This window comes from Balaenoptera ricei, chromosome 6 (assembly GCF_028023285.1).
Source record: "Balaenoptera ricei isolate mBalRic1 chromosome 6, mBalRic1.hap2, whole genome shotgun sequence".
Classification (NCBI taxonomy): domain Eukaryota; kingdom Metazoa; phylum Chordata; class Mammalia; order Artiodactyla; family Balaenopteridae; genus Balaenoptera; species Balaenoptera ricei.
In genome coordinates, this window is record NC_082644.1 from 85,370,607 (window position 1) to 85,387,384 (window position 16,778).

Sequence of the window (16,778 nt, forward strand, 5' to 3'; positions counted from 1 at the left end):
TATTTACAGTTGGCAAAAGGGATTTCCTCAGACTATTCCAATATGTTGTTTGTTTTGAAACCTAAAAAGTTCCAGGGCCCCATATACAAGTATTTGTTCTATGTATTCCCCTATTTGTTCCATGGATTCCCCCATTTCATGAAAGATTATTACAAAAATCTTAGATTTCATTCAAAGAGATCAGATTTCAGAGAGTAGACTAGGACTAATAAAATAATTCTTGAAATATGGAACACTTGAAATGGTAGCTTCAACTCTGGTAACTCCTGAAATCTTTTTATTTCCTTAGCTTGTATAATTCTCGTAAATGGTGTTCCAAGGACAGAGGCTGAAATAACTGAAAGGTATTTCATTTAAGTTTTCCAAATATTTTTTCTGAATTTTTCTATGAATTCCAAAGTACATTTGAGATGTCATGAAAGCTTGGTTTTGTCTTTTTTTTTTTCTTTTTTTCAGGGCCTAGGTACATTTATTTGTTTGTTTACAAAATTAACTAAGCCCAACCCCATCCTAGCCACTGGGTTCCTCCAGGGCAGCAGCTGAGCCTACACGCCCCATATAACATGAGCAGCCCAGGAAGGAGGCAAGTGGGAGCTAGGACCAATGGAGGGGAAGCCACAGTGGTCTGCTATGAGTTACCTTGGTTTAGTCTTAAATAAAGTTACCAGAAGCTATTTTCTGGGAAATATTTAATGATTGCTAGAACTCTGTTAATAAAATGGAAACAACCACGAGGATTTATAAAGCACAAACCAATGCACAGCTAATATCACGTTTCCTCTTCACTTCATAATGGCATTTGGGACTGAAAGAGACACAAGTGGCCAAAATCAACATTCTCTTACCGTCGACAGTTTTTACAAAGTTTTTTAACCACATCCAGGGTGACATTCTTGCAGAAACTGAATTTCACACATTCCAAACTAATATGACAATAATTAGCCAGTGAGCAAACCCTGGAAAGAAGAAAGGACAAAAGGTTATTAGAATAGATTGTGAAATGCACTTTTTATAAAGTTTACAAAAATTCAACCCTCAAATTTACCTTGGCCCTGCATATCCACTAACCCCACCCCATCGCTCCTCACCTACTGGTCCTGCCTTCCCAACCAGGCTGAGGCTACAAATGGACCTTCCAGAAACACACACAATGAAGACACCTAATACAATTTCCAGACCATAAAAATAAAGTAAAAAAGTAAACATGACAAGGGCAAAGATTTAAAGATGTCAGAGTTTCATTCTGAGATTCTGAGAAAAATGGTAAAAGTAGATAAATCCAGATAATTGTTACAGTGTTATCATTTTGATGTGTATTTAATAATAATGAGGTAAAAGTAATCATTATCTTAATATCTGGCACCAGAATTACTCCCAGAAGGGAACCATCTTAGTTTGGGATAATACCTTTATTAAAAAAAAAAAAAAAAAAAATATTTATTTATTTATTATTTATCTTTATTCATTTTTGGCTGCATCGGGTCTTAGTTGTGGCATGCGGGCTCTTCGTTGTGGTGTGCGGGCTTCTCTCTAGTTGTGGCGAGAGGGTTTTCTCTTCTCTAGTTGTGGTGCACGGGCTCTAGAGCGCATGGGCTCTGTAGTTTGTGGCACATGGGCTCTGTAGTTTGTGGCATGCTGGCTGTAATTGAGGCGTGCAAGCTCAGTAGTTGTGGCACACAGGCTTAGTTGCCCCGTGGCATGTGGGATCTTAGTTCCCTGACCAGGGATCGAACCCGCATCCCCTGCATTGGAAGGTGGATTCTTAACCACTGGACCACCAGGGAAGTCCCTGGGGTAATATCTTGATAGACTCTTGCAAGAGAAAAGAATCTGCAGAATAACATGTAATAGTTCTGCCAATTTTCATAGACAAGGATGGATTTTTCTTCCTCCTGACAAGTGAATAAGGAAGACAGTGGAGAGAAGAGAGACGACAGAAAAATGGAGAGAGGCTGGAGCCAGCAAGGTGAGAAGGCTACTGGGGAGCCAGTGGAAGAACTTGTGAAAGTGCTAGAAGCCCTTCCTAGGGTACCTGAAACATTTCTGCTGAAGTCTGTTTTGCTCACAAATGAACTAGAAGAAGAGGCTGAGTTAACACTGATCATGTGAAAGGGAGCAGGAGCCCAAGAGGCAAGAGAAGACAGGAGGGCACATGAGCACATAAATCCCACCCCAGAATTTGTCAAAATTATGGGCATGGAATTTTGATAACCTTAAGCAAATGTTTACCTACATCTCAGGAGTCAAAAAGCCTCCTTCAGGACAAGGGATCTCTATAACCTAAATCACAAGTTCTCAAAGGATGGCTCCCGGACCAGCAGCAGCAGCAGCATCACCAGGGAAATTGTTAGAAATTTGGGGGGCTTCACCCCGACCCACTAAATCAGAAATTCCAGGGGTCAGGTTCACCAATCTAACAAGTCTTCCAGGTGATCCTGATGCACAAAAAGTATGAGAACCACTGGCCTGAAAAATGATTCACAGCCTTGGCCATGTATTAGTTTCACCTGTGACATGATGATTAAAAAATACTGATGCCAGAGAATCATTCTCAAGTATTCTACCAACGTAAACAAATTATACTTCAAAGAAACAAATTCTTGAAAATAAGTCTATAGGCAGAAATGCCAAAAATCTCTATTAGACATAGCTTCAGGATGGCGGAGGAGTAAGACGTAGAGATCACCTTCCTCCCCACAAATACATCAAAACTACATCTACATGAGGAACAACTCCTACAGAACACCTACTGAACGCTGGCAGAAGACCTCAGACTTCCCAAAAGGCAAGAAACTCCCCACGTACCTGGGTAGGGCAAAAGAAAAAACAGAGACAAAAGAATAGGGACGGGACCTGCACCTCGGGGAGGGAGCTGTGAAGGAGGAAAAGTTCCCATACACTAGGAAGCCCCTTCACTGGTGGAGATGGCAGGTGGCGGGGTTGGGGAGAGCTTCAGGGCCACAGAGGAGAGCACAGCAACAGGGGTGCAGAGGGCAAAGCGGAGAGATTCCCGCACAGAGGATCGGTGCCAACCAGCACTCACCAGCCCGAGAGGCTTCTCTGCTCACCCACCAGGGCGGGTGGGGGCTGGGAGCTGAGGCTTGGGCTTCGGAGGTCAGATCCCAGGGAGAGGACTGGGGTTGGCTGCGTGAACACAGCCTGAAGGGGGTTAGTGCGCCACAGCTAGCCGGGAGAGAGTCCAGGAAAAAGTCTGGAACTGCCAAGGAGGCAAAAGAGCATTGTTTCAGGGGGCACGAGGAGACGGGATTCAGGGCACCACCTAAACAAGCTCCAGAGATGGGCATGAGCCGCGGCTATCAGCACGGACCCAGAGACAGGCATGAAACGCTAAGGCTGCTGCTGCAGCCACCAAGAAGCCTGAATGCAAGCACAGGTCACTATCCATACCTCCCCTCCCGGGAGCCTGTGCACCCCCCACCACTGCCATGGTCCTGTGATCCAGGGACAACTTCCCCGGGAGAACACACGTCGTGCCTCAGGCTGTTGCAACGTCACGCCAGCCTCTGCTGCCACAGGCTCACCCCGCATTCCGTACCCCTCCCTCCCCCTGGCCTGAGTGAGCCAGATCCCCCTAGTCAGCTGCTATTTTAACCCCCTCCTGTCTGGGCAGGGAACAGATACCCTCAGGCGACCTACACACAGAGGCAGGGCCAAATCCAAAGCTGAACCCCAGGAGCTGTGCGAACAAACAGGAAAAAGGGAAATCTCTCCCAGCAGCCTCAGGAGTAGACGATTAAATCTCCACAATCAAACTGATGGATCTGCTGCATCTGTGGAATACCTGAATAGACAACAAATCATCCCAAAATTGACGCAGTGGACTTTGGGAGCAACTGTAGACTTGGGGTTTGCTTTCTGCATCTAATTTGTTTCTGCTTTTATGCTTAACTTAGTTTAGTATTTAGAGCTTATTATCATTGGTAGATTTGTTTATTGATTGGGTTGCTCTCTTCCTTTTTTTTTAATGTTTTTTTCCTTTTTCTCCTTTTCTGAGTGTGTATGTGTATGCTTCTTTGTGTGATTTTGTCTGTATAGCTTTGCTTTTAACATTTGTCCTAGGGTCTATCTGTCCATTTTTAGTTTTGGGGTTTTTTTTTAGTATAGTTTTTAGCACTTGTTGTCATTGTGAATTTGTTTTTTGTTTTGGTTGCTCTCTTCTTTCTTTTTTCTTATTACCTTTTCATTTCTTTATTTTTAATAATATATTTTAATTTCTTATTTTAATAACTTTATTTTATTTTATTTTTCTTTCTTTCTTTCTTTTTTTCTCCCTTTCTTCTGAGCAGTGTGGCTGACAGGGTCTTGGTGCTCCGGACGGGTGTCAGGCCTGAGCCTATGAGGTGGGAGAGCCAAGTTCAGGACATTGGTCCACAAGAGACCTCCTGGACCCACGTAATATCAAATGGCAAAAGCTCTCTCAGAGTTCTCCATCTCAGCATGAAGACCCAGCTCCACTCAACAACCAGTAAGCTACTGTGTTGGACACCCTATGCCAAGCAACTAGCAAGACAGGAACACAACCCCACCCATTAGCAGAGAGGCTGCCTAAAATCATAATAAGTTCAGAGACACCCCAAAACACAACACCGGACGTGGTCCTGCCCACCAAAAAGATAAGATCCAGCCTCGTCCACCAGAATACAGGCACCAGTGCCCTCCACCAGGAAGCCTACACTACCCACTGAACCAAACTTACCCACTGGGGGCAGACAACAAAAACAACAGGAACTGCGAACCTGCAGCCTGCGAAAAGGAGACCCCAAACACAGTGAGTTAAGCAAAATGAGAAGACAGAGAAATACACAGCAGATGAAGGAGCAAGGTAAAAACCCACCAGACCAAACAAATGAAGAGGAAATAGGCTGTCTACCTGAAAAAGAATTCAGAGTAATGATAGTAAAGATGATCCAAAATCTTGGAAATAGAATGGAGAAAATACAAGAAATGTTTAACAAGGACCTAGAAGAACTAAAGAGCAAACAAACAGTGATGAACAACACAATAAATGAAATAAAAAATTCTCTAGAAGGAATCAGTAGCAGATTACCTGAGGCAGAAGAACGGATAAGTGACCAGGAAGATAAAATAGTGGAAATAACTACTGCAGAGCAGAATAAAGAAAAAAGAATGAAGAGAATTGAGGACAGTCTCAGAGACCTCTGGGACAACATTAAATGCACCAACATTCGAATTACAGGGGTCCCAGAAGAAGAAGAGAAAAAAAGGGACTGAAAAAATATTTGAAGAGATAATAGTTGAAAATTTCCCTCATACGGGAAAGGAAATAATCAAGTCCAGGAAGCACAGAGACTCCCATACAGGATAAAACCAAGGAGAAACACGCCAAGACACATATTAATCAAACTATCAAAAATTACATACAAAGAAAAAATATTAAAAGCAGCAAGGGAAAAGCAACAAATAACATACAAGGGAATTCCCATAACATTAACAGCTGGCCTTTCAGCAGAAACTCTGCAAGGCAGAAGGGAGTGGCAGGAAATATTTAAAGTGATGAAAGAGAAAAACCTACAACCAAGATTACTCTATCCAGCAAGGATCTCATTCAGATTAGACGGAGAAATTAAAACCTTTACAGACAAGCAAAGACTAAGAGAATTCAGCACCACCAAACCAGCTTTACAACAAATGCTGGAGGAACTTCTCTAGCCAGGAAACACAAGAGAAGGAAAAGACCTACAATAACAAACCAAAAACAATTAAGAAAATGGTAATAGGAACACACATATCGATAACTACCTTAAATGTAAATGGATTAAATGCTCCAACCAAAAGACATAGACTGGCTGAATGGATACAAAAACAAGACCCGTATATATGCTGTCTACAAGAGACCCACTTCAGACCTAGGGACACATACAGACTGAAAGTGAGGGGATGGAAAAGATATCCCATGCAAATGGAAATCAAAAGAAAGCTGGAGTAGCAATTCTCATATCAGACAAAATAGATTTTAAAATTAAGACTATTACAAGAGACAAAGAAGGACACTACATAATGATCAAGGGATCAATCCAAGAAGAAGATATAACAATTGCAAATATTTATGCACCCAACATAGGAGCATCTCAATACATAAGGCAAATGCTAACAGCCATAAAAGGGGAAATCGACAGTAACACTATCATAGTAGGGGACTTTAATACCCCACTTTCACCAATGGACAGATCATCCAAAATGAAAATAAATAATGAAACAAAACCTTTAAATGATACATTAAACGAGATGGACTTGATTGATATTTATAGGACATTCCATCCAAAAACAGCAGATTACACTTTCTTCTCAAGTGCACAAGGAACATTCTGCAGGACAGATCACATCTTGGGGCACAAATCAAGCCTTGGTAAATTTAAGAAAACTGAAATCATACCAAGCATCTTTTCTGACCACAACACTATGAGATTAGAAATCAATTACAGAGGAAAAAACATAAAAAACACAAATACATTGAGGCTAAACAATACACTACTAAATAACCAAGAGATCACTGAAGAAATCAAAGAGGAAATCAAAATATTCCTAGAGACAAATTACAACGAAAACATGATGACCCAAAACCTATGAGATGCAGCAAAGGCAGTTCTAAGAGGGAAGTTTATAGCAATACAAGCTTACCTTAAGAAACAAGAAACATCTCAAATAAACAACCTAACCTTACACCTAAAGGAACTAAAAAGAAGGACAAACAAATCCCAAAGTTAGTAGATGGAAAGAAATCATAAAGATCAGAGCGGAAATAAATGAAATAGAAACAAAGAAAAGAATAGCAAAGATCAATAAAACTAAAAGCTGGTTTGTTGAGAAGATAAACAAAATTGATAAACCTTTAGCCAGACTCATCAAGAAAAAGAGGGAGAGGACTCAAATCAATAAAATTAGAAATGAAAAAGGAGGAGTTACCATGGACACCACAGAAATACAAAGCATCCTAAGAGACTAGTACAAGCAACTCTATGCCAATAAAATGGACAACCTGGAAGAAATGGACAAATTCTTAGAAAGGTATAACCTTCCAAGACTGAACCAGGAAGAAACAGAAAATATGAACAGACCAATCACAAGTAATGAAATTGAAATTGTGATTAAAAATCTTCCAACAAACAAAAGTCCAGGACCAGATGGCTTCACAGGTGAATTCTATCAAACATTTAGAGAAGAGCTAACACCCATCCTTCTCAAACTCTTCCAAATAATTGCAGAGGAAGGAACACTCCCAAACTCATTCTATGAGGCCACCGTCACCCTGATACCAAAACCAGACAAAAATACTACAAAAAAAGAAAATTACAGACCAATATCACTGATGAATATAGATGCAAAAATCCTCAACAAAATACTAGCAAACAGAATCCAACAACACATTAAAAGGATCATACACCACGATCAAGTGGGATTTATCCCAGGGATGCAAGGATTCTTCAATAAATGCAAATCAATCAATGTGATACACTATATTAACAAATTGAAGAATAAAAACCATATGATCATCTCAATAGATGCAGAAAAAGCTTTTGACAAAGTTCAGCACCCATTTATGATAAAAACTCTCCAGAAAGTGGGCATAGAGGGAACCTACCTCAACATAATAAAGGCCATATACGACAAACCCACAGCAAACATCATTCTGAATGGTGAAAAACTGAAAGCATTTCCTCTGAGATCAGGAACAAGACAAAGATGTCCACTCTCACCACTATTATTCAACATAGTTTTGGAAGTCCTAGCCACAGCAATCAGAGAAGAAAAAGAAATAAAAGGAATACAAATTGGAAATGAGGAAGTAAAACTGTCACTGTTTGCAGATGACATGATACTATACATAGAGAATCCTAAAAATGCCACCAGAAAACTACTAGATCTAATCAATGAATTTGGTAAAGTTGCAGGATACAAAATTAATGCACAGAAATCTCTTGCATTCCTATACACTAATGATGAAAAATCTGAAAGAGAAATTATGGAAACACTCCCATTTACCATTGCAAAAAAAAGAATAAAATACCTAGGAATAAACCTACCTAGGGAGACAAAAGACCTGTATGCAGAAAACTATAAGACACTGATGAAAGAAATTAAAGATGATACCAGCAGATGGAGAGATATACCATGTTCTTGGATTGGAAGAATCAATATTGTGAAAATGACTATACTACCCAAAGCAATCTACAGATTCAATGCAATCCCTATCAAATTACCAATGGCATTTTTTACGGAACTAGAACAAATCATCTTAAAATTTGTATGGAGACACAAAAGACCCCGAATAGCCAAAGCAGTCTTGAGGGGAAAAAACGGAGCTGGAGGAATCAGACTCCCTGACTTCAGACTATACTACAAAGCTACATTAATCAAGACAATATGGTACTGGCACTAAAACAGAAACATAGATCAATGGAACAAGATAGAAAGCCCAGAGATAAACCCATGCACCTATGGTCAACTAATCTATGACAAAGGAGGCAAAGATATACAATGGAGAAAAGAAAGTCTCTTCAATAAGTGGTGCTGGGAAAACTGGACAGCTACATGTAAAAGAATGAAATTAGAATACTCCCTAACACCATACACAAAAATAAACTCAAAATGGATTCGAGACCTAAATGTAAGACTGGTCACTGTAAAACTCTTAGAGGAAAACATAGGAAGAACACTCTTTGACATAAATCACAGCAAGATCTTTTTTGATCTACCTCCTAGAGTAATGGAAATAAAAACAAAAATAAACAAATGGGACCTAATGAAACTTCAAAGCTTTTGCACAGCAAAGGAAACCATAAACAATACAAAAAGACAACTCTCAGAATGGGAGAAAGTATTTGCAAATGAATCAACGGACAAAGGATTAATCTCCAAAATATATAAACAGCTCATTCAGCTCAATATTAAAGAAACAAACAACCCAATCCAAAAATGGGCAGAAGACCTAAATAGACATTTCTCCAAAGAAGACATACAGATGGCCAAGAAGCACATGAAAAGCTGCTCAACATCACTAATTATTAGAGAAATGCAAATTAAAACTACAATGAGGTATCACCTCACACCAGTTAGAATGGGCATCATCAGAAAATCTACAAACAACAAATGCTGGAGAGGGTGTGGAGAAAAGGGAACCCTCTTGCACTGTTGGTGGGAATGTAAATTGATACAGCCACTATGGAGAACAGTATGGAGGTTCCTTTAAAAAACTAAAAATAGTTCCTTTAAAAAACATATGACCCAGCAATCCCACTACTGGGCATATACCCAGAGAAAACCTTAATTCAAAAAGACATATGCACCCCAATGTTCATTGCAGCACTATTTACAATAGCCAGGTCATGGAAGAAACCTAAATGCCCATTGACAGACGAATGGATAAAGAAGTTGTGGTACATATATACAATGGAGTATTACTCAGCCATAAAAAGGAACGAAATTGGGTCATTTGTAGAGACGTGGATGGATCTAGAGACTGTCATACAGAGTGAAGTAAGTCAGAAAGAGAAAAACAAATATCGTATATTAACGCATATATGTGGAACCTAGAAAGATGGTACAGATGAACCGGTTTGCAGGGCAGAAACAGATACACAGATGTAGAGAACAAACGTATGGACACCAAGCAGGGAAAGTGGTGGGGGGATGGGGTAGGGGGTGGGGTGATGAATTGGGAGGTTGGGATTGACATATATATACTAATATGTATAAAATAGATAACTAATAAGAACCTGCTGTATAAAAAAATAAATTAAATAAAATTCAAAAATTAAAGAAGAAGGAATGAAATCTTGCCATTTGTGGCAACATGGATAGACCTAGAGGGTATGATGCTAAGTGAAATAAGTCAGATAGAGAAAGACAAATACTGTTTGATTTCACTTATACATGGAAGCTTAAAAACAAAGCAAATGAACAAATATAACAAAACATCATCAGAGATACAGATACACAGAACAAACAAGTGGTTGCCAGAGGGGAGGGGGTGGGAGGAGGAGAGAAATAGGTAAGGGAGATTAAGAGGTACAAACTTCCAATGGCAAAATAAATGAGTATAGTGTGGGGAATACAGTAAATTATTTTTTTGAATAGTAAAACTTACTGAGTAAGCAAATTAGGAAGTAGCTATTCATTCTACAGATAATTCCAGGCCAAGTTCCTAAATATAACAAGCTCTGACTACACATTCAAGATGGTATTTGCTTCACAAAATTTCAATTGACACATAATTTACTGTGGTATAGCCTTCATAGCCTGGTCTCGACCCAGTCATTAAGTTAACATAAATTTACAGAGCACCGACCACATGCAAGGAACTGTGCTTTGCTTCATGATCAATACCTAGAGCCCCAAACACCTTTTGGGGCTGCGCTCCAAATCTGTACTCTTGCATGTCTGTTTTGTGACAGAATCTACAGAATCCCCATTTGAATATATAAATCAGAGAGTCACAGAAGTGCTTATCCCATATTGTGCCTAGATTAACTAAGGAACCTCATATATGATCGTAATACAACACTTATTATACTAGGCTCAAATAATTTAAGCAATAGGCTCTGCCCTTATATGGCATCCATCATCTTATTTAGGATATCAAGTAATCTAACATGGCACACATAATGCTAATTTAGGAGCTCTTCATGGATTAGAAGTAAATGCCTAGAAATTGAGTAAGATTAAGCTATTGTTGCTGTGTGAGTTTGCTGTTTTGAGTGAAAAGAGACTAAGAATGAGAGTTTATTTCTTTCCAGAATTTTGAGTTTGTGCAAGACTTCTCCAAATATATCTAAATACATCCCAAAGCAAGTTAAGAGTGGACTGTCAACTTTTAAAGGAGAATTCCTTTCAAGGACATGACATTTCGATTAAAAAGAAGAAATGAAGTATTGTTCTTCTCTTATTAGTTCATTCAGAGCAGTGTTCAAGGCAAGAACACTTCAGACCCCAAGGTGAACCTGGTAAAAGAGAAAACTGAGAACATAAAATGTTTAATTCAACTGCTTATGTCAGAATATCCTTTCACTGGCTTCCAATCAACCAGTATCAAAAAGCATGATAACAATCTGTTCTCAGCCGGAAGTACTGTCCACTCCAAATTCACAGAATTGCAATCAACATTCAGTCTGTGAAAATCAGCCTGTCCCACTGTCATATCACCTTTTGGCTAATCATATCTGAGGGAGAAGTCAGACTCCCTTCTCCTTCCACATAGATGGAAGCCAAGGGGGATACAGTGGGGGGAAAACAGCAAACTTGGGTCCAGGCTTACTAGCTCTGTGACCTGTATCATTTCTCTTTCAACTTCCAGAGCCTCAATGACTCTATCTGTAAACTGGGGACAATGCTACTTCTCACAAGTAGCATTGGGAAGATGGGAAGCTGATGAAATAACGTGTGTAATAAGTGCCTTGTACGGTTCCTAGAACGTGGAAGGGGCTCAGTAAATAATAACTATTATCATTATCTCTCATTTGTTCAATAGTTTTATTGAATTATTGTAAATTTTAGCTCAGTTAGAAAACTGGCAAAAGATCCAGTTAATGGGCTGACTTTTAGATCTATTACCTATCCCTTAACTAAATAGCGATGTTTCCTCAGGGAAACAGTTTCAAATATTTCTTCTTTTGAGTAGAAGAAAGAATCCAATGTCCAAACCCTTTCTATCACACAGGTACTCTGGGATTCTTTCCCTCCTAAAATGCACACTTCAGAACATTACTTCACGGTGGAAAGTCTGCATTTTAATGTTTAATGAGAAGTGAACATATGGTGCTGATAACATGAAATAAGTTGGTAAATTTAATCAACAGATGAACAAAATTCACTAAGCATGGTATCCTCAGTAAATCCAAGCCAGCTGATCCTCCTATGTTATATGAAGCTGCTGCAAACACTGATTAGCAAATACTCAACCATTGCTCCTAGGGGAAGTACCAGGGTTAGGTTTCTGCAAGCGTTTGAACATACATTTTTGTCAAATGATCAAAACATAACCTTGTTTTTTGCTTTTGTTTAAAGACACCTTATTTAATATATATTATTGGTTCGTTAACACTGGACTCATGGACAACAGCAATGTAACTCATGCCTGAACAAAGTTAATTTGACACATATTTTCTCTATAAGGCATGTCACAGCCTTCTTGCCCTCAGGAATACTACCCAGCACTTCAGTACTATGTTTGGGGGCCATTTTAAACAGCAAGATCACTAATAAAGGGCACAAAAAATGTGAAAAACATGGCACTAAATGGACCAAGAAAAGGACACTTCTTTACAGTATGAGAGCTGAAACAAGAAGGCAAAGCCTCGCCCTGTTGGATCTCAGCTGAGAACATACACCTTGGGCTACTCAAATTTATCTCTGCTCTGCACATGTCCACAAATGGCCAGGAAAGCATCATGACTATTGATTTTGGGGTTATAAGTAAATTTCATCAAGTAGGCAAGTTCTTAAATATGGAATCCATGAATAATAAGGATCAACAATATCGATACATTAAAATCAGCAACAACATATATGGTCAAAGGCAGCTTACCGTAGAAGCAGCACTACCTTAGTATGTGCTAGTGATACCTAAATTACAGGATAGCCATGATCCATGGCAGTGGAGATTTATCAAAAATTTTTCACATTTCTTACAAATTGATAGTACACAAGAATATGGAACCACCCCTCACCCTCAACTTACAGGACATGAAAAACCTGATTGTTTTAAAGCATTAAGGATTGCAGGTATTAGTGTCTCTGTTTCAGCAGCAGGTACTGTTTGGTGTATCTTTCACACATATTTATGTGACTTGAGTTACTACTTGCATGGGTTTTAGGAGCGTCCTCCTTTCAGGTCACAATAAAGGCACAGGGAAGATAGTAAGTAATAACTCTTGTCTACCTGGTATAAGACTGCAAGTCCATGAGTTGGTTCTGAAGGAATCACGAAACTCACACCAGCCCCTCTTCTTGTATGACTTTCAGTTGAATGATCACCTAAGGCAGCATCTTTCCAAATGTGGTTCCTGAACCAGCAGTAACTTGTTAGAAATACAAATACCTGGGGCCCACCCCAGACCCTCTGAAGGTGGAGCCCAGCCATCTGTGGTTTAACAAGCCCCCGCAGGTGATTCTCATGCCTTTAGTTTGCGAATCACTGACCTCAGGAATCTTCCTAATCACACCCAGGTCACTTTAGTAGTTAGCACAGGCATATGAGCCCTGAGTCCATGTTTATATCTTGGATAAGTGAATTCATTACTGAATAATGACGCTTTAATCATATATTTCCCAGAACCAGTACAAAATAATAAAATACCTCTTTAAACTGACAGCATACTTTTAGGACATTATTTCAAAATCAATTCATATTAAAATGAATGAGTTATTGTGAAGTGTTTTAACACATGAACTATTTATTGCCCCATCCATCTATCTAGGTTAATTTGAGTTAAGGAGTTGTTGTTTTTTTTTAAGGCAATAGGAAAGTGAGTATTCAGGTGTGGGGTGTGTGTATGTTGTGCGTTTGTGGCTGTTTATGACTATATTTGTGTGTATGTGAGCAAAAGTCAGAAAGACAAAACCTGGGACTTCCCTGGCGGTCCAGTGGTGAAGCCTTCACCTTTCAATGCAGCGGGTGCAGGCTCGGGGAGCTAAGATCCTACATGCCTCGCAGCCAAAAAACGAAAACATAAAATAGAAGCAATATTGTAACAAATTCAATAAAGACTTTAAAAGTGGTTCACATCAAAAAATATCTTAAAAAAAAAAAGAAAGACAAAACCTAACATATTGGGGGGGGTGGTGGTGGGATGAATTGGGAGATTGGGACTGACATATATACACTAATATGTATAAAATAGATAACTAATAAGAACCTGCTGTATAAAAAAAAACCTAACATATTATACAGTGCAGGTATTATAATGAAATATAACATAAACTACTATAAGAACTTTTTTCATAAGGAAATAATTAATTTCCCAGTTATCTAAATAAATATTTGTTATAGTGACTGTGCTACAGCCAAGTAACTCATGGTCCACTAGAACTTGTTATTGTGAGATATGATCTACATTAAATACAAGTCAGATTTTACCAAAAATTATCAGAATAGTAAAATAATGTGTATCTTAGTATCAAAAGGCCTTCACCTTTTTGCAGCCTATGTTCTTAGGACAAGTCCTTTACCTCTCTGAAGCTCAGTTTCCTCATATGTAAAATGAGGATGTTGGATTTAGAAGGGTCTATGGTGTCTGATCTAAATTTCTACCTGAGATGGAAACTGAGCTGGAAATGTAAGAGTTAGCTTGAAAACTAGAGTCTCAGAGAAGAGGAAACACTTGAGGTAGAGTCAGGTACTGAGAGCCTCAGATATAGCCCTTCACTGTAGACCAGTGCAAGACTGGATGGGATATGCAGGACCAGCAGAAATGGTGGCCTAAGGGAAGAAATATTGGGGAGGCATCAACAGGGTGTGAGGGAACACTGCCTTCCTATAGTCCTAGGGGAATGTATTTGAGATGATATTGATACCTAAGAAAAAATATAATTCCCCCTGGAATTGAGCCCACCTTGGGAAGCCAGCAAGATAACTGAATGATTGCCTATTGCCATTCAATTATGATGTCTTTCACATGTTGTTGACCTCATTGCCTGTCCCCTATTGCTTTTAGAGTTTGATCTCCAACCCAATTACCTGACCCAGGACTGTCACCTGCTTCCAACTAAGCCTGTCAGATCTTCCAGCAACAAGCCTTGATATTAAGCCCCAGAGATTTTACTCAGCCTTAACCATTTTGTTTTAAAGTGCAGGTTTTATTATTATCCAGGTATGGCCAGGCCAGCAGATCAGGAGATGACTGCCATTGAAAAGAGAGTTTGTTATACTCACAGTTCCCAAGAGGAAGTAGCATGCCACACCACACTGGGCCACATGGGGACATACCAGTGTCAGGAGGCAAAGGAATGAGGGAAAAATGTGGGCAAGAGCCTTTGTTGTGGTCTTCATTGGAAGGAATGGTGAGACAGAGCAAGCAGGTTTAGGATTGGTTGGACTGAATAATTTTGGTGGATTCTAGGGCATAGGGGCTGCCCCTAGTTGTCAGGTACCTGGCCCGGGGGAGATTACGACTAGCAGATAGTGGCCTGGAGTGTAAGAGCTAGGTAAAGGAGGTGGGTGGGGAACGTGGGCATTGGATTGGTTGGTTTGCTTATGAAAGGCGCACTTGTAAGTGAGTCCTTTACTATGTCTAGGAATTAGAGCCCTGGGAAAGGCAGTCTCTCCAGGGTCAGCAAAGCCCCAGATGTCAAAACATCAGAATAAAAAGACATGTTTAATACACATCTCCAAAGGCCACTTCCCTCTGGCTATGCTCACACTCTTTAGTTGGTCCACAGGTATCACAAGACCAAAAGAAGGGAGCCTCTGCCCAGAGAAGTTGAAGTCAAATACCCAAGGAATAGCTTTTACTTGGTATGGTCACATCTGCACCAGAGTGTAAGACTGACTGAAATATTTATGAGACCCAGGTTTGAAACCCACTGCCCCTGAGAATGTCATTTAACCACTCAAAACCTCTGGTTTTTTTAAATCTGCTTGACAGTGATGATAATATTGATCAAATTTTTGTGTTAACCTAATGAAATAAGGCAGGGTGGAACTATAAAGCACTATGTAATTTTTAGCATTTATAGTTATTTTAACAGCATAAAAATAGATTGACAGAGGTGAATACTAAAGTGTTTATGGGTGAAATAATACATGCATCATCTGCTTTAAATTATCCCAGCAAACTAACAAAAAAGAGGGAGGAGATTGATAACAGAAGATTGAAAGAAAAACTGGTAATTACTGAAGCTGAGTGAGGTACATGGGAATTCATTATACAGTTCTTCTTTTGTGTATTCATGAATATTTTCATAATAAAAAAATTTAATGTAATTTAAGAGACAGGGAAAAGAAGTATTAGCAATCATTGGAGGACTGCTATTATATTCAAACCCAAACTCTATTGTACAATATTTTGCTATCATGAATCAAAAGCTCATCCTCTTTCCACAGACTCCTGGATTACTAAGGTTACTTGATCTTTTTTTGATGGTTCCAAATATCTCCAGGCTAAAATTGACTTAGTTTAATCAAATTCTTGTTATAATCCATTTGTGTTAAGCAATGGAATTCCTAATGGTAAAACTATAATCAACATGTTATGACTGTTTCATGATGAGAGGTCCTATCCAATTAGGGAATTTACCTATCAAAGGCCCTTCACTCTCAAGAGAGCTTCACTTAATAGTGATGGGGATTGCTTAATTAGTGAGGTTAAAACATCCTTCAGAAACAAGGTCAAGATGACATTTCTATCTGTGCCAAGTTGATGAAAGAATCCTCCAAATACAGCACTCAGAAATCTTGGTGTGAAAATTCCTGTAAGACTTATCAACAGAAGGAAAAGGAAAATACATTGATCTTAATGGTAGCAATGGATTTTTCTTTAGGCACATTCTAGGTATGAGATTTACATAAATATTTCCATAAAGTTTCCATAAAGTGACCAACTTTTTGCTTGAGAAAACTCTTCCTCCAAATTCATTGTTCCTGTTTAAAGAAATAAGAATCCATTAAAAAAACAAACAACTGTGAACCATAACTCCATAACTATAAAACAATCAACAGAGGAAATTTAAAAAGAAGCAATTCCCTGAGAGTCTTCTTTTCATGATATCTGTAAAACCTCTTAAAGAGATTGTAAGAAACACTG

At 39.1% G+C, this 16,778-nt stretch overlaps 1 long non-coding RNA gene across 2 annotated transcripts in view; it reads right to left on the minus strand.

The window, feature by feature from the left end:
* Positions 1-767: 767 nt before the first annotated feature.
* LOC132367145 (uncharacterized) overlaps positions 768-16,778 on the minus strand; it is a 200,627-nt gene continuing 184,616 nt past the window's right edge. For both annotated transcript variants that reach the window (XR_009503705.1, XR_009503704.1), the window contains one exon: positions 768-956. This is a non-coding gene — a long non-coding RNA (uncharacterized LOC132367145). The remainder of the gene's footprint in view (positions 957-16,778) is intronic.